This window comes from Bos taurus, unplaced genomic scaffold (genome assembly GCF_002263795.3).
Source record: "Bos taurus isolate L1 Dominette 01449 registration number 42190680 breed Hereford unplaced genomic scaffold, ARS-UCD2.0 contig_X_unplaced, whole genome shotgun sequence".
Lineage (NCBI taxonomy): Eukaryota > Metazoa > Chordata > Mammalia > Artiodactyla > Bovidae > Bos > Bos taurus.
In genome coordinates this window covers 964,166-986,051 of record NW_020192294.1, presented here as the reverse complement: position 1 = coordinate 986,051, position 21,886 = coordinate 964,166, and the positions used below count along the sequence as shown (strand labels likewise).

At 43.0% G+C, this 21,886-nt stretch overlaps 1 long non-coding RNA gene across 2 annotated transcripts in view; it reads right to left on the bottom strand.

The window, feature by feature from the left end:
* Positions 1 to 9,761: 9,761 nt before the first annotated feature.
* LOC104970622 (uncharacterized) overlaps positions 9,762 to 21,886 on the bottom strand; it is a 70,330-nt gene continuing 58,205 nt past the window's right edge. For both annotated transcript variants that reach the window (XR_009493787.1, XR_009493786.1), the window contains 2 exons: positions 17,271 to 17,859; positions 9,762 to 13,583 (listed from right to left, as the gene is read on the bottom strand). This is a non-coding gene — a long non-coding RNA (uncharacterized lncRNA). The remainder of the gene's footprint in view (positions 13,584 to 17,270; positions 17,860 to 21,886) is intronic.

The following is a 21,886-nucleotide window of genomic DNA, read 5'->3' as shown; positions in this document are numbered from 1 at the left end:
AGAGTACTCGATTTTTTGTGTTGTTATACTAGATAAGCAAATATCCTAAGAACAAAATTTTTACTACCTAAAGAATCGAAAAAAAAAGAACACAAAGTCTACTTCTAGAGCATGCTCTAACTTTAAAGATAACTTTACATAGAGCTTTCCAGAACTCCCGAGAGAAGCTAAGGTTCTAACTCTGAGTAAAATTGCTGCAGCCAATCGCTAACATTAACAGAACAGCCAGGTTTTGTCAAGTCATGCTTTTATCATCTTATACTTTTCTCCATGCATTCTGCTAAAGACGCTAGTATAAACGATACACTTAATAAGATCATCGGTGTTAGTTTAATGGACTTACATAAAGATTGATTATTGTTATTTTGCAGTTTCTTAAGCTGAAGGGGTTCAGAACAGTAAATAATATATCCTATCTGAATTGTAGCAAAAATTGCAGGCTTTTTTTTTCTCTTCTCTACATGTGCCTTGTATTCTTCTTTTTCCCTTCCCCATTTTTCCCTTCTATTGTGAGATGAGTTTGTTGTTGTTCAGTTGCTAAGTCATGTTTCACATCTCTTTTGCCAGAACCTATGAAAGAGGAACCTAATAGGCCTTTCCTCTTTTTAGACATGCATTTCATCACCTTCTCTTTTGGAATGAGCTGTCAGCAAGCCCAGTTTGTGGAATGAGCCCATCGGTGTCGATTGTTGTAAGAGAAAATGGGTTCCTCAAAATCCGATAAACCTGAGTTCAAACTCTGCATGCACCAATTACCTAGCAGAGGTAGATGAAGCCATCATGGACCTTACATTCACAGAGCTCGTTTCATATTTTTCTAGAGCTTCCTTATTGAAGGGTCCCTTGAGAATTAAGTGAACGAAAGTCTTAAAGTGCCTGGCAAACTGTACTTTCATACCTCCTCCCCTTTCTTGTCCTGAATCACTCTTACCCATTCTTTTCTTTTCAAATACACAAAATGAAAATTTTTTTTTTTTTTTTCCGATTTTTTTTGAAATCTCTTCAACTTGCGCAGTTGTACGCATTGGTCCCACCTGTTGGGTGGGATGGTGGGGGGAAAACTTTTTACCTTCTCCTCCCAATGGCCCCTTGCCCCCCAATTTTAACCAAAAAGAGGGTCCCACTGATTTCCCCATAAATATCATTTATTTTTTTTGTCCTTTTTATGTTAGAAAATAAGTCAAAATTTGGGAACCTTTTATGTCCTTTGGGAAGAAGAAGAAATTTCATTCCCTTAAGGGGAAATTCTGAAACTAAAATATTTAAACAGCCTTTGAAGAGACCTGGAATCCATAAGTCCTCCTGGGTCCCCACCCCGCTGGAAAGTTTTTATCCCCTGAAATCAAGGATGTTTTTTTTTTCTGGGCTTGTTTTTTAACTGGGCAAAAGGGGAAAAAAAGAGACCCAAAATATCAAGCCCCCCAAAAACCTCCCCACCAGATTCCCTTGGAAGGCCGCCAGAAAGAAAATAACATTTCCCCTTAAAGCGCTTAAAGCCCTTGACCTGCAACTCAACCCTCCCTGCCCCTTCCTTAGGCCAAGTCCATCTTTGTCTCCCGTTTCCTTCCTTTGGGTTTTTATGGTATGGTTCCTTTGAAAATACCAAAAGGGGTTTTTTTCCTCACCAGTTCCCCCCAGTTTGTTTATTTTTAAGTTTCCCTACCCTCCATTTAAAATTCAAGCCTTCCCTTCCTTTTCCAGGGTATACCCTTTTTTGGTGGGGCCCACATTCCCACCTAGGTGCATTTTTTCCCCAGGGGGCCCATTCCCAGTGCCCCCTAGTTACATTCAAGCAAAAAAAACCCTTCAGAATACCCCAATTTGGAAATGAAAAAATTAATCCAGAGAAATGAACCTTTTTCCTTCCACTTCTGGGGTGTGCCTAAACAAAAATCCATTTTTTTTAAGAATTTTTTTTTTTAATGCTTAAAGAAAGCAGTGAAAATGTAAAATAAAGGGGGAATTTCTACTAATGTCATAAAAGTATCAAAACTTAAAGGCCCTTACTCTTCCCAATCTCTTTAAAAATGGGAGTTTTTAGGTTTAAAAGGAAGGGTAGGGGGCCAAGGAGGTTGGAAGTTTCTAAGACCAGGTTTTTTTAAGGCCTGATTTGTGGGATAAATGGAGGGAAAGTTATTTAAGGAAAAATTAATGAAAAAAGGTTTCTGTTTTTTTGGGCTCCAGGGTTCTGGGCAAGTTGGGGTAATAAGAAATCCACCTGCCCAATGGCAGAAGAAGGAACCACCAAGGAGACCACTGGCCTTCAGTTTTCCCCCTTGGGGTTGGGAGATCCCCTTTGGAAAGTAGGGGAAAATGGCCCAACCCTTGCCCTTCCAGTTATTCTTTTGCCCTGGAAGACCCCATTGGCCCAAGGGAGGGCCCTGGGAACAGGCCTACAAAGTCCCCATGGGTCCCCCTCAAAGGAGTCTCCCAGTTCCACAAAACTGGAAGTTTTTATGCTCACAACAACACTGGGGGCCCAAACCTAATAGGGTTGGGGGCCTTAACCCCCCTGCTTTCCTTTCTGCCCAGTTTTTCCTGGTGTTCAAGGCTTTGACCCCTTAGAAAGGATGGGTTTGGTGGAATAAAAAAGACAATGGGGGAAACAGCTTTCTTTTGGAGCCCCTTCACCTCTTACTTCTGGGTTTCCTTTCCCAATGCGTACAGGAGTCCCCATTTTGTTTGGTCAAGTTTTAGCTGGCTTAGAGGAGGGAAAGGAAATGGGGTTTTTGGGGATTGAACATCCCTTCTTGATTTCCCCAATGGACAAATGAAACTTGGCCGGCTCTTATCACCCACACACTGTTCTCGCGCACAGAGGCAGAGGAGATGAACTGGATTCATTTATTCTTGGAATACCTATTCAATGGGAGTATTTGGCTTTTTGCAGGAACACCCAATAGAGGAAAGAGGCCGTGGATATAGATAGAAACCACCTCCTACGCATTCCCTATTTGGTGCTTAGGCAGGTGAAGGTGATGCCCTCTGGCCATAACTTAGCATACAGACATAAAACTCAGCTCGATTTCCTCAAGACTTGGGGACGTAACATGTCTATAAATCATCGCAAGCGGGAACTCGGGGACTCGTGGGCCTACACCAACGGGTAACTTTAAGAGGAGGGCCGCCAGTATACTATCCTGAATACCTCAAGACACATGGGTTGCGTATGTCGCCAATGAATCTGTGGCCAAGGAAAGATTTGGGTTGATTTGTGGCCGAAGGAAAATCACAAGCGTTAGTAGGACAGAAGGGTAAGAGGCGAGAGCGCCACTCGGGGGAAACCCATCATTGACCAGTGGAAGGCGATTTTCCAAGCTTACTCTTGCAAGCTATAGGTCAGGTCTCAGCCTTCTTGCTTATAGGACCCCATCACTGTGCAGAAATGTGACCACCCGTAGAAAGTCCCGAAGATGGACCGACCAACCCACAAGTGTGGGGACAGTTGTTGCGTGGAAAATTCTGCAAGATTTCTAGGGGCCTAGGGAGCGAGGGCAGCCTGTGTTTCCACCTTGTTTACAACCAGTTCCGACCCAAGTTCCCCCATGCGACAGCCGATATCTCCCAAGGGCAGGCAGAAATAAAAGGCTGGAAAAAAGGGCCCGGGATCTATACATCTCCTACTCGCAAAAGGAGAGTTTAATTTACCCACTCTTTTTCAAGTCCACTTGGGGGAAATGTAGCCAAAGCTTGCTTGAACCCCCTTGTCTATGGTCTTCCCTGTTGTATGGACCCCTAACGGAACTGCTCTAAGCGGTGATTCAAGCGCAGCATCCTGCCCTGGAGGGTTGTAGGTTTCTTTATTACAATGGGCAAACAATCCTGCTTTCCTACCCTGGGGGAGATGTTTTTCTTTCACCTTTGAAAGGCTAATTCATTGTACAAATCCTTAGAAAGATAGCCTGGAACAAAGGCAAGTCAGCACTCAGCCTAAACAGAGGGGTAACAGAACCATAAGAAAGCCAAATGAAAGAATTATTCCTCCAAGAAACGCTTCCATCTCCTCCATGAGATGTGTTTCAGTAGTGGGTCCCAAGAATTGAGAATCAAGCACTGGGCCCTTCTAGCAGTGATGGCAAGAGGCAAAGCGATTGCTGCTCTTTCAGTCCCAGTCAACGCGTGGTCCGACCCTGCGATGTCATGGACTGCCAGCACGCCAGGCTGTCCTGTTCCGCACCAACTCCTGGAGTTTGCCCAAGTTCATGTCCCATTGAATCAGAAGATGTCATCCAACCATCTGTAACTCTCTAGCCAGCTAAACTTGAAACAACAAATGACTCCTGTACCATGGAAGACCAGAAAGTAAGAGGAGTCGACAAGACAGTGTTCCAATGTCTTTATCCCCACCATCCTCTAAGGTCAGCTGACACAAGGAAAACTGGCAGAGAGCAGGTAAAGCCCCACCTTATGTTTTGCCCAGTGTGTGTGAAGCATACTCAGTTGTGACTGACTCTTTGAGACCCATGGACTGTAGCCTGTCAGGCTCCTCTGTCCATGGAGTCTCCAGGCAAGAATATGGAGGCAGGTTGCCATTTTCCTACTCCAGGGATTTCCCAACCCAAGGACTGAAGCCAGTGTCTCTTGTGTCTCCTTCTGCATTGGCAGGTGGATTCTTTACACTGGCAGGACCTGGGAAGCCAAACAAGACTTTTTCATTAATCTTATAACTTCCTCATTTATCCAAATCAGCCTTTAACTGGTCTAAGAACTTCAACTCTTGCCTACTCTTAACCTAAACTCATTTAAAGAGATTGGAAGAGTAAGCTAGTTTTATACTTTTTATGACATTAGGAATCTTTAACGTGTACATTCACTTGGCTTTCTTTAAGCAATTAAAAAAAATTCTTTTAAAATGATTTGTAGCACACCCAGAGAGAAAGTCATTTCTCTGATTATTTTTTTCATCAATGGGTATTTCTGAGGTTTTGCTTGTGTACTAGGCACTGAGGGGCCCTGGGAATGCACTAGTGAATGTGGCACCAAAGGTATACCCTGGAGAAGCTGAATTTTAACGAGGTAGACTTAAAATAAACTGGGAAACTGGTGAGAAAACCTGGTAATTTCAAGGAACCATACATAAACAAAGGAAACGGAAAGGATGACTTGCTAGAAGGCAGAGGGTGAGTGCAGGTCAGCTTTAGCTAAGGAGTTATTTCTGCTCAGATCTGTGGAGGCTTTTGGCTGATATTTTGTCTTTTTCCTCTGCCAGTAAACAAGCAAAGAACATCTTGATTTCAGGATAAAACTTTCCAGCGTTTGACCAGAGACTTGTGATTCAGTCTCTCAGGCTGTTAAATATTTAGTTTCAGATTTCCTTAAGGAATGATGTCTTTTTCAAGGACATTAAAGTCCAACTCTGACTATTTCTAACATAAAAGACAAAATGATAAATTATGGGAATCAATGACCTCTTTGTTTACTTGGGCAAGGCCATTGAGAGAGGAAAGTCGCCATCACACAGTGGACCAAAAAAAAAAAAAAACAATAACAGGAACTACGGTACTTAGAATTCCCTGAATGTCTGAGTGTTTAGTGGCAGGATATTAACTCAAAGTTGAAAGAAACCATGGACACGCAGTTAGGGTTACACAGAAGGTGTGAAGGAAATTGAGACATTTCAGGACTCATTGGTTTTCTCTGGTCTTACCTGTTTTTGTCTCTCTAGAAGAAATTTCAGAAAGGAAAGGAAAGAAGTAGGCAAACAGCACAGGGGAAATGAACAGCCAGGGCTTCATGACTGAAGGATCAAAGAATTAATACTAAATGGTCCCAGTGCCTGAGAGCTCTGTTGGGGTCTTGCTGAGATATAGTTGGTATGTAGAAAAAATAAGTAGTGGCCTTGGTGTTAGCAACTTTAGACCCTTAAGGTAATAAATTCTTTCCTTTGTTGTAAACCCATTATACCTCTGCCCTATAGGAATGCAATTTTATCTAACACCTTGAGAAGATGGCGCCAAACCTAAAAATAATTACTCTTAGAGAAAATAAGTCTTACAGTTGACAAACCTTTGTGAAGAGTCATAAAATGTTAATAGGCCTTCTGGCCAGAAGGTGATGTAACTCACCTAAACCATTTGTATACGATAAATTTGCAGGAAAGAAACCCTAGTTTTTGATAAGGATCAAAGACTGCTGACTTTGCATGATTTCACATCCCCTATTATCCTCTATGTGTAACTTAGGGTATAAAAGCCCCTGTTGAAAATAAAGCTACGGGCCTTGCTCACCAAAGCTTGGTCTCCCCATGTCATTCTTTCTTCTCAATTTTCAGCTGAGTCTCCATCTGGAGTGCGGAGGTCCTCTGCGACCATTTATTTGCCTGGGCTTCTAAGACCCACTGGAGAAGGTGTCTAAGGTGGGGCACCTTCCGCTATTTGAGAGGGCGCCTGCGGCCTCCGTGGTCAAAGCTAACCTGGTGTCACGGATTATATTGATTTTAGGCATAAACCAAGCTACTCAGCCTCTTTTCTCCACTGAATTTTCCTACTGAGCTATCCTCATCCTATTACTCTTTATATCTCTAATTAATATTTAGATAAATCGCCGATGCTGTCTCTCCTTCGAATACCCTGGATCAGCTGGGGCTGGACCTCGGCAGGTGGCGCCCGAGACAGGCTATTCGAAGGTAAGCTCCCCAAAGCAATTAGGGTCATCAGCCCTATTGCCCCCCTCCTCAGAACAGTTTGGGTCATCAGCCCTACTGCTCCTCCCTCAGAACGATTAGGGTCATCAGCCCTATTGTTCCCCCTCCTCGGAACAGTTTGGGTCATCAGCCCTACTGCTCCTCCCTCGGAACAGTTTGGGTCATCAGCCCTACTGCTCCTCCCTCAGAACAATTAGGGTCAACAGCCCTATTGTTCCCCCAGTGTTCGGGATGGCTAGGACCCCACTCAGGGTGCTGCGGACCCCCCTGTAGAATAGACAGGGGGAGAGGAGTGGGAAGTGTTGAAAGTGTTAAAGAGTTAGACTTAGAGAGAAAAAACGGTTTCTGAAGTTAAAAGGCCAAAGAAAAGCCTGATCTTTTGAAAGCTAAAAGCTTTATTTTCTATTATACTTAATTTTCTGACATGGGTAACACTGAATCAAATGAAAGACAGCTCTTTATAGGAGTAATTTTACAGTTATTAAATAAAAGAGGAATCAAAGTTAAAAAATCTACCATTCAATCATTTTTTACATTTGTACAAGAGCACTGCCCTTGGTTTCTACAACAGGGCACTGTTAACCTAGATATCTGGGGAAAACTAGGGAAACAGCTAAGAGCTTATTGTGCTCATCACAGCTTGGAAAAAATCCCTACTTACACCTTTCCTCTGTGGAATATGATTAGAGATGCTTTAGATCTAGCTCATAAATTTGAAAAGGTACCTGTTGAAGAGGAAAGTGAAGTTGGAAAAGTACCTGTTAAACAGAAAAGCGAATCTGAAAACGTACCTGTTATAAAGAAAAGTGAAAATGAAGAGGCTATACCTAGCTGTCGGCAGCTAAACAAATGGCTAGCCACTATGACTGCCAATGAGCATGTAGAAGATAGGGATGAGAAGAAAGATCAGCTCTCCCCTCAGGATGAGGAAGATTTAGAGGAAACAGCAGCTCGATACCATTCTGATGAGGATTGGTCTTTTTTAGCTAAAGATGCTCCTAAAAGTTTAAGAAAAACATCCCTAATCAGACCATCCACTCCTAGGAGCTTGAGGGAAACATCCCCCATCAGACACTCCGTAAGATTTAGTCACCAAACAGTCAAAGGATCTCCGCAACAGGAGAGGAGAAATACAGGACGCTCCCATCCCCCCATGCCTCCTCCTCCATGTGGGGGTAAGGGGCCTCTGCTAGGAGTTTCCCAGAGAAGGGTTTTCTCTAGTCCCGAGGATGAATTTGATCCTTACCTTGAGGCTTGTTTCCTAGTCCCCTCTGCAGTTTAGACAGGGTAAATAGGGTACAAAATAAATAAAAATATTCTCAAAAAAATGGGTTTATCTGCATCTAAGAATAGACAAATGTTTATTGGCTCTGTGGAATATGATTAGACATGTCCTGGACCTCTGTCATGAGGCTGTTAGATAGCCTGTGGGGGAGGCTATAGTGGTGGATGGTGGTGAGTCTCCACTTTCTGCACAGATCATAATTTCTGCTATTGAAAAAAAAAAAAAAAGGAGGGAGAAAGTGCTCTACCTCCTGAGGAAGGAGAGGACTTACAGGACGCTGTGGCCGAGCGCCCTGGAGAGCTTCCTCCCCCTCTGCACAAACTTTTAAAAAACTTATCCACCACTTTCTGATTTAAGGTGATTGCCACCGCCTCCGTTTGTGCCTCCCAGGACCCAGGAGTTCCCCACTTTGCCCCCAAAGCCTCCTAAAGCGTTGCCTAAGCCTGAGGAAGACAAAAAGTTTTTTGAACAGTGGAGCTTTTAAAACAGACTGTGTGCACAATATGCAGAGCATGCTCCTTAGAGAAAACCCCCTCAGGGGGGCCTCACCCAGGCTAGGAGAAAAGCAGAACCAGTGAGGGGATTTATCAACAATATTAACCCCTGATGTACCCTCCTCCCTCCTCCCTCCTCCCTCCCCATACCATCCCTCTGGGTCGTCCCAGTGCACCAGCCCCAAGCATCCAGTATCATGCATTGAACCTGGACTGGCGACTCGTTTCATATATGATATTATACGTATTTCAATGCCATTCTCCCAAATCATCCCACCTTCTCCCTCTCCACTGCTGGGCATACACACTGAGGAAACCAGAATTGAAAGAGACACGTGTACCCCAATGTTCATCGCAGCACTGTTTATAATAGCCAGGACATGGAAGCAACCTAGATGTCCATCAGCAGATGAATGGTTAAGAAAGCTGTGGTACATATACACAATGGAGTATTACTCAGCCATTAAAAAGAATACATTTGAATCAATTCTAATGAGGTGGATGAAACTGGAGCCTATTATACAGAGTGAAGTAAGCCAGAAAGAAAAACACCAATACAGTATACTCTGGAATACTTTTACCTGAAGTTGTTTTCAGATGTCAAGAACCGTAGCCCTACTTGCAAAGCTAATAAGTTGACCTGTCACAGTTTTGTTAGGTATCAGTAGAAAAGACAAGCCTCCTGGGTCAGAGACAGACTTTATTTCTCATGGGACAACAGGCAGCATGGGCCTCGGTCAGTCCACGGCCCCTTACCTCTCACCCCGAGTCACCCAGGGGGTGGACCATCAAAGAGGCGCATCCAGAGGGATGCCAGGTACAGGGTGAGTTTGTGTCCCAGTTGAGGAGTCCTGAGTTAAGGAAAGCCCCACACTAGCCCACCTGCCCAAACTTTGCCCTAGAAGGAGACTGTTTTTTTTTTGGCTTTGTCAGGAAACAAATCTGCTCTCAAGAAATAAGATACTGTCTCTATTCTCCCAGGCTGTGTGCCCCATCACCCTCCTTGATAAGACAGCACAGAACAAAAGCTGCCAACGCCTTTGTATGGAAAATGGGCAGAAACACATGAGACCCATGGAGAATGGCCTCCCGACAGCAGCCTCTTAGGACCTTTCAGGAGTCAGTTGGGTGAGGGGATGGCAGTGCGAAAAGCTGGGTAGCAGTGTGGACTCCTGAGAAGTTTAGAACTTGGCAGTTAACATTCTCACCTTTGATACTACTGCTTTCTGGAACTTAATTTTCCAGGACCAATGTTTAAATCTTTTTCCAATCAGACTGGAAGAAATAAGGTGAATTAGTTTTTGCAAAATAAAAAGACATAAAGTAAGAGCATTCTATGTTCTGAGAGAGAACTATCAAATTTTTTTATTTTTTGTAATTTTATTTGTATTTTACATTGGGGTAGAGTTGATTTGCAATATTGTATTTCAGATGTACAGCACAGTGGTTTAGTTAAACATGTACATATACCCATTCTTTTCCAGATTCTTTCCCCATACAGGTGATTACAGAATATTGAGTAGAGTTCCCAGCACTATACAGTAGGTCCTTGTTGATTATCTACATTATAGAAATGTGTATATGTTAGTCCCAAACTCCTCATTTATCCCTCCCCCTCACCTTTCCCCTTTGGTAACCATAAGTTTGTTTTCAAAGTCTGTGAGTCTGTTTCTGTCTTGTAAATAAGTTCATTTGTGTCATCTTTTTAGATCCACATGTAAGTGGGATATTTTCAACCTTTTTCGTTTTCTTCTTCAAGTCAGTGAAACAGTGACTGCAAATGCAGATCGCTGTGTTTGGTCTCCACTCAAAGCCTTATCCTGTGCTACATGGAGGCAACTTCATTCTGTGTGGCCAGGGAACAGCAAAGCAGTTAGCAATTTGGGATTTCTGTAATGTGTACAGATAGGGGTTCTTCCTTCCTGTGGAAAATAGAGTTGTAGATTGGTGTAGTTATTTATGACCTTTGGGGAACTCTTATATCTTTAAATATGCTAGCCTGCTTCATAAAAATTCCATCCTTAGCACACATGTGAAAAAACTCTGTACAACAGTTTGCAAATCGACTTTTATCTGAGAGGCAGTTGTGGGGCGGTGAGAGCCCCTCCTGGAGCTGAGGAGGACTCCCTGAAGTGGGTTTAGAATGGAAAGGTTGCTGCTGCTAAGTCGCTTCAGTCATGTCCAACTCTGTGCAACCCCATATATGGCAGCCCACCAGGCTCCCCGTCCCTGGGATTCTCCAGGGAAGAACACTGGAGTGGGTTGCCATTTCCTTCTCCAATGCAAGAAAGTGAAAAGTGAAAATGAAGTTGTTCAGTCGTGTCCGACCTTCAGCAACCCATGGACTGCAGCCTTCCAGGCTCCTCCGTCCATGGGATTTTCCAGGCAAGAGTACTGGAGTGGGGTGCCATTGCCTTTTACATCTGCCTATTTTTGACCAAAACTTGTCCTGTGTATATCTCTAGTCAGTTTGGGAATGTTATATAAATCGTTCTCCATTTCTAGGTCGTGGTTTTGTTTGTTAGGGTTTCTCCCACCCTGTGGCCACTTTCTAGACCATGATGGGTGGTGGATTCAGTGCAATTAGGTGAGAACTAATTACTCTTTCCTTCTCAGTAATTTCTTTGAGAGCCTATATATGTTTATTAAATGGATGTTAGAAAAATGCAGAAATAGAAAAGAGCATTACATAATTTTCAAAGCTTTGACCAACATGGGGTGCTCTGTCGTGGCTGACTATCTGCAACCCTGTGGACTGTAGCCTCCACCGGGCTCCTCTATCTGTGGAAGTTTCCAGGCAAGAATCCTGGAGTGCGTTGCTGTTTCCTTCTCTAGAAGATGGGGGTGGTCCCATTATAACAGAAATTATGAAATTAGAGAGGTGTGTGTTTGGGTAAATGTAATGAAGATTATTTTAAATTTTCAAAATATTGGAGCAAATATAAAAAAGTTTTTTTTTTTTTTTTTTTGTAGTGACCACTTTCACATGCCTGGCTTGTTTCACCATCTTTTTAATTAATTCACTTATGTTGTAATTGAAGGATAATGGCTTGACATTAATGTGTTGGTGTCTGCCATCCATCCACATGCATCAGCCATAGGTATATACATGTTCCCCTTCTTCTTGAACCCCCTCCCACCTCCCACCCCAGCCCACCCCTCTAGGTGGTCATGGAGCCCAGGGTTGAGTTTCCTCTGTCACACAGCAAATTCCCCCCTGGCTGTCTATTTTACAGATGTTGGTCTGTATGTTTACATGCAACTTTGTCCCCACGTCACACCCTCTCCTCCTCCTGCTGTGTCTACAAGTCTGATCTCTAAGTCTGCATCTCTGCTGCTGCCCTGCAAATAGATTCATCAGTAACATCTTTCTAAGATCATGGCATCTGGTCCCATCACTTCATGGGAAATAGATGGAGAAACAGTGGAAACAGTGTCAGACTATTTTTTTGGGCTCCAAAATCACTGCAGATGGTGACTTCAGCCATGAAATTAAAAGACGCTTACTCCTTGGAAGGAAAGTTAAGACCAACCTAGATAGCATATTGAAAAGCAGAGACATTACTTTGCCAACAAAGGTCCGTTTAGTCAAGGCTATGGTTTTTCCAGTGGTCATGTATGGATGTAAGAGTTGGACTGTGAAGAAGGCTGAGCGCCGAAGAATTGATGCTTTTGAACTGTGGTGTTGGAGAAGACTCCTGAGAGTCCCTTGGACTGCAAGGAGATCCAACCAGTCCATTCTAAAGGAGGTCAGTCCTGGAATTTCTTTGGAAGGAATGATGCTAAAGCTGAAACTCCAGTACTTTGGCCACCTCATGCGAAGAGTTGAATCATTGGAAAAGACTCTGATGCTGGGAGGGATTGGGGGCAAGAGGAGAAGGGGACGACAGAGGATGAGATGGCTGGATGGCATCATCAACTCCATGGACATGAGTTTGATTAAACTCTGGGAGTTGGTGATGGACAGGGAAGGCTGGCATGCTGCGATTCATGGGGTTGCAGAGTCAGACACGGATGAATGACTGAACTGAACTGAGAGTCCATATATAAATATTCAGTTCATTTCAGTCACTCAGTCGTGTCCGACTCTTTGCGACCCCGTGAACTATACAGTCCATGGAATTCTCCAGGCCAGAATACTGGAGTGGGTACCCCATCCTTTCTCCAGGGGATCTTCCCAACCCAGGGAATCAAACCCAGGCCTCCTGCATTGCAGGGGATTCTTTACCAGCTGAGCCACCAGGGAAGCCCTTAGACCTGCTAGCAGGATGTTTTATCCTTTCCACTTAGATCTCCTTTATAACAGCTCTTCATGGCTTCTCACGAACAGGTCTGCCCAATACTACAGGTGCAAATACATGCTGTTATAAATTTGCCTAAACCCATAGAATGGACAACATTAAGACCAAAGCCTAATGTAAACTGTGGACTCTAGGTTATGATAGCATGTTAATGTACGCTCATCCATTGTAATAAATGTTTCATCTGAAGGGGGAGTGTTGATAATGGGGGGAGACTGCTTGTGTGGGGGCAGATGGGATTATATGGGATTCTTTATACTTTCCTCTCAGTGTTGCCATAACCCTAAAACTGTTCCACAAAAAATAGAAATGGAAAATGAGGTTCCCTCTCCTTCTACATGACAAATAGAAAGCAGATTTTGATTTCAGCTTTGAGCAACTGTTGCTTTGCTACAAAAAGTATTGTTATTTGGTCCCTAAGTTGTGTCTGACTCTTTGCAACCCCACAAACTATTGCCTGCCAGGTTCCTCTGTCCATGGGACTCTCCAGACAAGAGTACTGGAGTGGGTTGTCATGCCCTCTTCCAGGGGATCTTCCCACCTCTGGGCCTCCTGCATTGCAGGCAGACTCTCTACCCCTGAGCCACCAGGCAAGTCCCCACAGGAAGTGTATTGAACACTGAATCTGGTCACTATGTCAGGATGCCAAGTTCAGCACCAACACCAAGTTCAGCATGCCTTCTGCATTAACCCTCCCCCACCAGTCTTCTCAAAGTGGCTCTCCCCCCAGCCCAGGGGCCCTGGTCTTGCCCCTGGGTCCCCAGCAGAGACTCCTGGGTTGGGTGTTCGACTCCCTTTCTGGAACAACAGGTCTCGATCAGAGAGAGCACGCACCCTTCAATGTTCTTCCATCCCTGGTCCTGCAACAGGAGATTTCCATCAATGAAATGGAATGGGTGAAAACCTCATTCGTTCATTCATCCATGTTCGTGGATACTTCTTAGTGAAGATACAAATATACATTAAGCGCCTTTACATATGTATAAAATGTTTTATCTATTTGTATTTTCATAAAGGATGTTTCTCCGTGAACCTGGTTCAGTGCCTTTGTGGAAGAGGAGTGAGCCCATGAATGGCGTGGCTCCCTCCCTGAGCTCTCTGTGCAAACACCCTGATTACTCTAAGTCTCTGTACAAATTTGTTTTTGGCGGGGCTGGGTCTTTATTTCTGCATGTGGTCTTTCTCCAGTGGCGGGCAGTGCAGAGTTGTAGAGAACAGACTACAAGCATACAGACGACTCTGTCATTGCGGCCTGCGGCCTTCTCATCGTGGTGACTTCTCTTGCTGCGAAGCGCGGGCACCAGGAGCTGTGTGACGTGGCCTTCCTTGTTCCAAGACATGTGGAATCTTTGGACTGGGGATCAAACCTGTGTCCCCTGCATTGGCAGGTGGATTCTTAGCCACTGCACCACCAGATAAGTCCCCAAAGTAAGTCTTAAAATTAACTGAAAACCTTCAACTTTGTTCCTTTTAGTTTTGTGGGCTGCCATCTATGGGGTCGCACAGAGTCAGAAGTGACTTAGCAGCAGCAGCAGCAGCAGCAGCAAACTGGTATAAGCATAAATAGTCTTGATTTAGCTATGTTGATTCAGCTCAGTTTTATTGGCTTTCTATATTGCTCTAGACAAATTTACCAATATTGATTCTCATGTATCTATTGCACTGTACTCATTAAGATTTTTTTCAAATATTTGTTTGTATTTAATCTGTTTCTTTTCCTACTCATCTGGATGTAAGTCCATGCAAACTTGAAATCTGTGAACAATATCCATACTGTGAATTCTCAGCTTTGTAATCTGACCCTTAACTTTCTTACTTTACTTTTTTGTAAAAAAAAAAATTATAAATTGATTTACAATATTATCAATATGTGTCACATGGACGACATAGTGATTCACAGTTTTAATATATTTATAGTTAATATCAATCTATATTTATAGTAATGTGTACTATAGTATATATACACATGTATATGTATGTATGTACACACATATACATGTATGTATACATGTATGTGCACATACATGTATATGTATGTGCACATACATATAGAGAGTAATGTATACTATAGTAATGTATATACTACTATATAGTAAGTATATGTATACTTGTAAGTATATATAGTAAGAATATGTTACTAATAGTAATATTGTAATTTATATTTAATGTACGGAGAAGGCGATGACACCCCACTCCAGTACTCTTGCCTGCAAAAATCCCATGGATGGAAGGGCCTGGTGGGCTGCAGTCCATGGGGTCGCTAAGAGTTGGACACGACTGAAGCGACTTAGCAGCAGCAGCAGCATATTTAATGTAAAATATTGGCTACATCCCCTGTGCCATACAATATAGCCTTGTAGCTTATTTATTTCATAGGTATTAGTCTATATCTTTTAATCCCCACCCATCTATTGCCTGCTCCCTCCCTCTCCATACTGGGATCCAGTAGTTTCTCTATATCTGTGAAGTCTGCTTCTTTTTTTGTGAAATTCACTGGATTGTTGAATTTTTTAGGTTCCACATTTACGCGATATCATATACAGTATTTGTCTTTCTCTTGGACTTACTTCATGAAGCATAATGGCCCCCAAGTAGACACAGGCTGCTGAAAGTGGCAAAATTTTGTTCTTTTTTACGGCTGAGTAGTATTCCATGGCATATGCGCACCACGTCTCGATCCATTCCACTCTTGATAAGACAGGTGCTTTGTTTCCACGTCTTACCTACTCTCAATAGTGCTGCTGTGGACATTGAAGTGCATGCATCTTTTAAAAAAAAATTTGAAGTATAGTTGATTTACACTGTTGTCTTAGTTCCAACTGTACAGCCAAGTGATTCAGTTATACACATACATGGAACTATTCTGCTTCAGATTCTCTTCCCATATAGGTTATTACAGTATATTACCATTACTTGTGCTGTATAACAGATGCTTGTTGATTACCTAATTTATATATAGTAGTGTGTACATGCAGAGAAGGCGATGGCACCCCACTCCAGTACTCTTGCCTGGAAAATCCCATGGACGGAGGAGCCTGGAAGGCTGAAGTCCATGGAGTCACTGAGGGTTGGACACGACTGAGCAACTTCACTTTCACTTTTCACTTTCATGCCTTGGAGAAGGAAATGGCAACCCACTCCAGTGTTCTTGCTTGGAGAATCCCAGGGATGGGGGAGCCTGGTGGGCTGCCGTCTATGGGGTTGCACAGAGTCGGACACGACTGAAGCGACTTAGCAGCAGCAGTGGCAGCAGCAAGTATATGTCCATCCCAAACTCCCAATTTATCCCTCCCTCTTCTTCTCTCCCTTGGTTACAATAAGTTTTATTTTCTGTGTCTCTGAGTCTCTGCTTTGTAAATAAGTTCATTTGAGTCCTATTTTAGATTCCATCTAAATGACATCATATGGTGTTTGTCTTTCTGTCCGACTTACTTCACTTAGTATGATGGTCTCTATGTCTATCATGCTGCTGCAAATGGCATTCTTTTTTAAGGCTGAGTAATATTCCCTTGTGTATACGAACCACATCTTCCTTATGCAACATCTGTCAGTGGACATTTGGGTTAATTCCAAATCTTACCTATTGTGAATGGTGTTGCTTTGAACATTGGGGTACATGTATCTTTTTGAGTAAGTTTTTGTTTTTCTTTGCATAAATACCCAGAAGTCAAATTATTGAATCATGTTGTAGCTTCATTTTTAGTTTTTTGAGGAACCTCCATGGTGTACAAGGGTTCCCTTACTCCACATACTTTCTGACACTTATCTGTGGTCTTTTTGATGATGGCCGTTCTGACAGGTGTGGTTCTGATTTGTATTTCCCTGATGACTAGTGGTGGTGAGTGTCCTTTCCTGTCCATGTTAGCTATCTGTATGTCGTCTTTAGAAAATAAATGTCCATGAATAGTTTTTTAAAAAGAAATTTTTGAATTGCAATTTACATATATGTAGACAAACAGATACAGCCTGTATAAATTGCATATATATGTGTGTGTGTGTATAAAATCCTACTGACATGCTTGTGTAATTCTTCTTGAAGATACATGTTCACTATCTGTATTCTTTGGGGAAAATGTCCGTGAATAGTCTTTAAAAAAGAAATTTGAGTTGCAATTTGCATATATGTAGAGAGATATATCAGAGAAGGCAGTGGCACCCCACTCCGGTAGTCTTGCCTGGAAAATCCCGTGGATGGAGGAGCCTGGTAGGCTGCAGTCCATGGGGTCCCAAAAGTTGGATACGACTGAGCGACTTCACTTTGACTTTTCACTTTCATGCATTGGAGAAGGAAATGGCAACCCACTCCAGTGTTCTTGCCTGAAGAATCCCAGGGATGGCGGAGCCTGGTGGGCTGCCATCTATGGGGTCACACAGAGTCGGACACGACTGAAGCGACTTAGCAGCAACAGCAGCAGCAGACAGATATATATATGTATATGCAATTTATACAGGCTATATGTATATGTATATATAAAATCTTACTGACATACTTACCAACAAGTATAATAGTTCTTGAAGCACTTACAGCACTTCTATTGGTAACTTACCTTTCAAGGCATCAGTAAAAGTCCAGGATTTGAAAATCCCCACTGTGCGTTTCCATAGCTGCATGACCACTAAGTGGTGTCCAAGTCTTTGCAACCCCGTGGACTGTATCCTGCCAGGCTTCTCTGTCCTTGGGATTCTTCAGGAAAGAATACTGGCATGGGTTGCCATTCCCTTCTCCAGTGTATCTTTCCAACCCTGGGATCACACCAACATGTCCTCAGTCTCCTGCGTTGGTAAGCTGCTTCTTTACCTGCTGAGCCATCGGGGATTTCAGTAGAGGGATTTGAGTTTTAAAAAAACGTACTGATCAGAGAGATGCTCCATAGCTGAAAGCACTGATTTGAGATCACAGAAGTGTGGGCCAACATCCACAGGGAAATGCTGCCATTCCCAGGACAAGGACAGACCCGAAGGAGGGGCTCAAGGAAACTCTTGGCTGGCACTCCTGGTGTATGTGAGTTGCGTGATAGATGTGTCCGAGGAAGCCAGACCCACCAGAAACAACATCCACGCTGGGGCAGCAAAGTGGAAGAGAGATGCCTCTTGCTTTCTTCTCCCAGTTTCAGGCTCCTGTTAGTCCCAACCCTCCTGTAACATGAGGAGAAACGGAAGGTCAAACCCTACTGTGACCCACCAGGTCAATTGCCAGATTGTAGAAGACCTTCCTGTAGACCAGTTGACCCTTTTCATCTGCTGTCAATTCAACAGCGGGGGTCCTCCCCTTGGATTTCACCTGACAAGTCAGCAAACGACCACACTTTAAAGAGGCGACTCTCCTGAGGTTCTCTTCTCAGCAGAGTGACCAGCTTGGACAAGAAGTTGAGGAGGACAGCTGGACAAAGAGAAAGTGGTTTCCTCCAGCTCCCATTCTAGAAGTTTTGGTGATCCTAGCATATAGCACCATGCAGGACAATGGTTATTATCCAGAATAACAGGCAGAGCAGATTTTAAACACCATGCTCAGGGGTCTCCTGTGGTAGTCCAGTGGTTACAAGTTCACCTTCCAATTCAGAGGGCTTCCCTTGTAGCTCAGCTGGTAAAGAATGTGGGAGACCTGGGTCTGATCCCTGGGCCGGGGGTTGGGGGGGGGGGGCGTCGAGTATTCCATGCACTGTACAGTCCATGGGGTTGCAGCGACTTGGACAGACTGAGTGATTTTCAGTTTCCAATTCAGACATTCCAGGTTCAGTCCCTGGTTGGGGAGCTAAGATGCCACATGATGTGCAGCCATAAACCAAAAGAGAAAACAGAAGCCGTGTTATACAAGATTTAATCAGGACTTTAAAAATGGTCCACCTCAAAAAAAATACTTTACATTTTTAAAATATTTTTAATTGGAGGATAATTGCTTTATGATCTTGTGTTAGTTTTTGTGATACACCAACAGGAGGCAACCATAAATATACTATTATTTATGTCTCCTTCCTTTTGATATCCACATGAATGAGCCATATATTCCCTGCCTTGCCTACTGTAAACGGTGCTGCTATGAACACTGAGGTACATGTATCTTTTTAAAAAAAAAATTACAGTTGGTTTACAACATTTTGTTTCTGGTACACAGCAAAGTGATTCTGTTATATACACACATATGTGTATATACACAAATATATTCTTTTTTAAAATTCTCATCTTTTATAGGTCATTACAAGATCCTGAGTAGAGTTTCCTTTGCTACAGAGTAACTCCTTGTTGATTATATATTATTATATATGATATTATATTACATTATTATTACATAGTATTACATGATTATATAAATTACTATATTTTATATTTATGAATAAGTATAGTAGTTTTATATTTATGAATTCCAAGCTCCTGGTTTACCCCTGCCCTGCCCTTTATCCTCTGGTGACCATAGAGCCTGTTCTCTATGTCTCAGTCTTTGTATTTTGTAAATAAGTTCATTTGTGTCGTATTTTAGATGCTGCACATGAGTGATGTGGTGTTTGTCTTTCTCTTTTCTCTCCCTCACCCCATTACAAAAAATATTAAAATAATTTTTTACAAAAAGCTATGCTTGGTAGGTGGAGAAGGCAATGGCACCCCACTCCAGCACTCTTGCCTGGAGAATCCCAGGGACTGGGGAGCCTGGTGGGCTGCCGTCTATGGGGTCACACAGAGTCAGATATGACTGAAGCAACTTAGCAGCATGCTTGGTAGGAGAATAGACTTATGGACCTGAGGAGAGGGTGAGATGTATGGAAAGAGCAACCTGGAAACTTCCATCACCATATGTAACAGAGAGAGCCAACGGGAATTTGCTCTGTGTCTCAGGGAACTCAAACAGGGGCTCTGTGTCAACCTAGAGGAGTGGGATGTGGAGGGAGGTTCAAAAGGGAGGGGAGATATGTATACCTATGGCTGACTCATGTTGAGGTTTGACAGAAAACAGCAAAATTCTGTAAAGCCATTATCCTTCAATTAAAAAAATAATAAATTAAAAAAAAGAAAAGCGATGCTGGGAACATCTCTCTTTCTGCATTTACAGGGAACCCTGGCCTTCACCTGTAACCTTGTCCCCTAATAAACCCAAGAGCCCTTGGTCAGGACATTCTCTGGACTTCTCAAAACTTTAGATACAATAGTTGCTTGGTACCCTGGAAACCATGACTGCATCTTTGGCATTATTTATATATATATATATTTTCCCATTAATGTCTTGCTTCTCATCCTGGGGTGGGAACAAAAATTGACAATTGAAATCAGAAGCTGAGACTTTGTTTCAAGGCTACTGCAGAGAAGCTGAATCACCAAAAAACAAACAAATTAAATAAAAGCATTCAACCAAATTTCCTAAAAAAATGTTTGAAAGTAACTTTATTATTTTGGGATGGACAGGAACAGAAATCCTGCAAAGTGTCTTGGGGAAGGTCTGAAATGTTCAAATGTATAACAAAGCAGAATACATAAAGGAACTTGGAAAGATGGGAATGAGTGTGTACCTCCCACTGATGACAGAAATCCATTATTGAAAGAAGTTGTGTTGTTCGGTCCCTAAGTCGTGTCCAGCTCTGTGACCCCTTGGACTGCAGCTCGCCAGGCCTCCCTATCCATCACCAACTCCCGGAGTTCATTCAGACTCACATCTATCGAGCTAGTGATGCCATCCAGCCATCTCATCCTCTATCGTCCCCTACTCCTCCCGCCTTCAATCTTTCCCAGCATCAGGGTCTTTTCCAATGAGTCAACTCTTCGCATGAAGTGGCCAAAGTATTGGAGTTTCAGCATCAGCATCTGTCCTTCCAATGAATATTCAGGACTGATTTCCTTTAGGATGGACTGGCTGGATCTCCTGGCAGTCCAAGGGACTCTCAGAGTCTTCTCCAACACCACAGTTCAAAAGCATCAATTCTTTGGCTCTCAGTTGAAAGGAGAGGGTGACCTTAACCTTCCTTCCACTAGAATGTTCTGCATTTAACTTGTGTTAATAACTCTGGGATTCCCTGGTGTCTTAATCATAAAGAACCCACCTGCCATTGCAGGAGACCAGGGTTTGATCCTTGGGTCGGGAAGATCCCCTGGAGGAGGGCATGGCCACCCACTCCAGTATTCTTGCCTGGAGAATCCCATGGACAGAGGGGCCTGGTGGGCTACAGTCCATGGGATCGCAAAGAGTCGGACATGACTGAGCGACTAAACGACAACAGTAACACTCTGACCCATGGAGCATCGTCTGGAATGACTGGCGGTTTAGCTCTTTCATGTTATCCCTCACCCCATCCCCCACCAAAACTCTGATGGATGCTTTCAGAGTCTCGTTTTTAAATTCAGGGAACATTAACTCTTTTACTGTGAAATCTGGCTGCTAAGAAAAGAAGTGATGGAGAAATAAATGGCTGAAGCCCGGACTCAAAAGACAGCGGGGGTCATCACAATGTCTGTGCCCCTGAGAAGACAAAAATCCATCCTGTGTTGAACTAGGGAAATTAAATTTAGTTTGCACACAATGGTTTTATATGAAAAACAAGTTTTTAGCCATCTGCGGGTTATAGGCCGGTTTAGCTTTCCATCAGTCCCTTTAATTGATAATACAGTACAGTCCACCTTACAAACAGAGAGTGTTTTCAGATAATGAAACTTCCTGTCAGTTAGAAAGGGGAGAAAATTTTGGTGATGAACGTTCAGTTCAAGGAGCTAGTGGTTGCTGTCCTTGGGTAATGCATTGTGTCTTCCTTTTAAGTAGTCTTCTTGTTGTGTTTGAGGCTCCGTGAATTCTTGCAGCTGCCTCCAGCAAAAACTATTCAGGTTTATAAGAAGATAAACATTTCTTTGCTGGAATTTGGCAGGGACAGCGAGTGTGGTCTTTGGTAGCCATGAACTCAAGATAAAGAACCCATCTTAGAAGTATGCTAGGGGCTTTGCAGGTGGTCCAGTGGTTAAGACTCTGTGTTTGCAGTTTCCTAGGATATGCCCCGGAGAAGGCTTCCATAGAGGTTGAGACTTTTCACAATCAAAAGTCCATTTTTCCATAAAATAGACTTTATTTTATGAAGTTTTGCTCAAAGAAAAATCTAAATTTGTAGAAAGAATGAAGACATTTGATAAAAAAATATATATATATATCCCCAGTGTGTAGCAGCAGAGAACGTTGTCTCCTAAATTGCACATC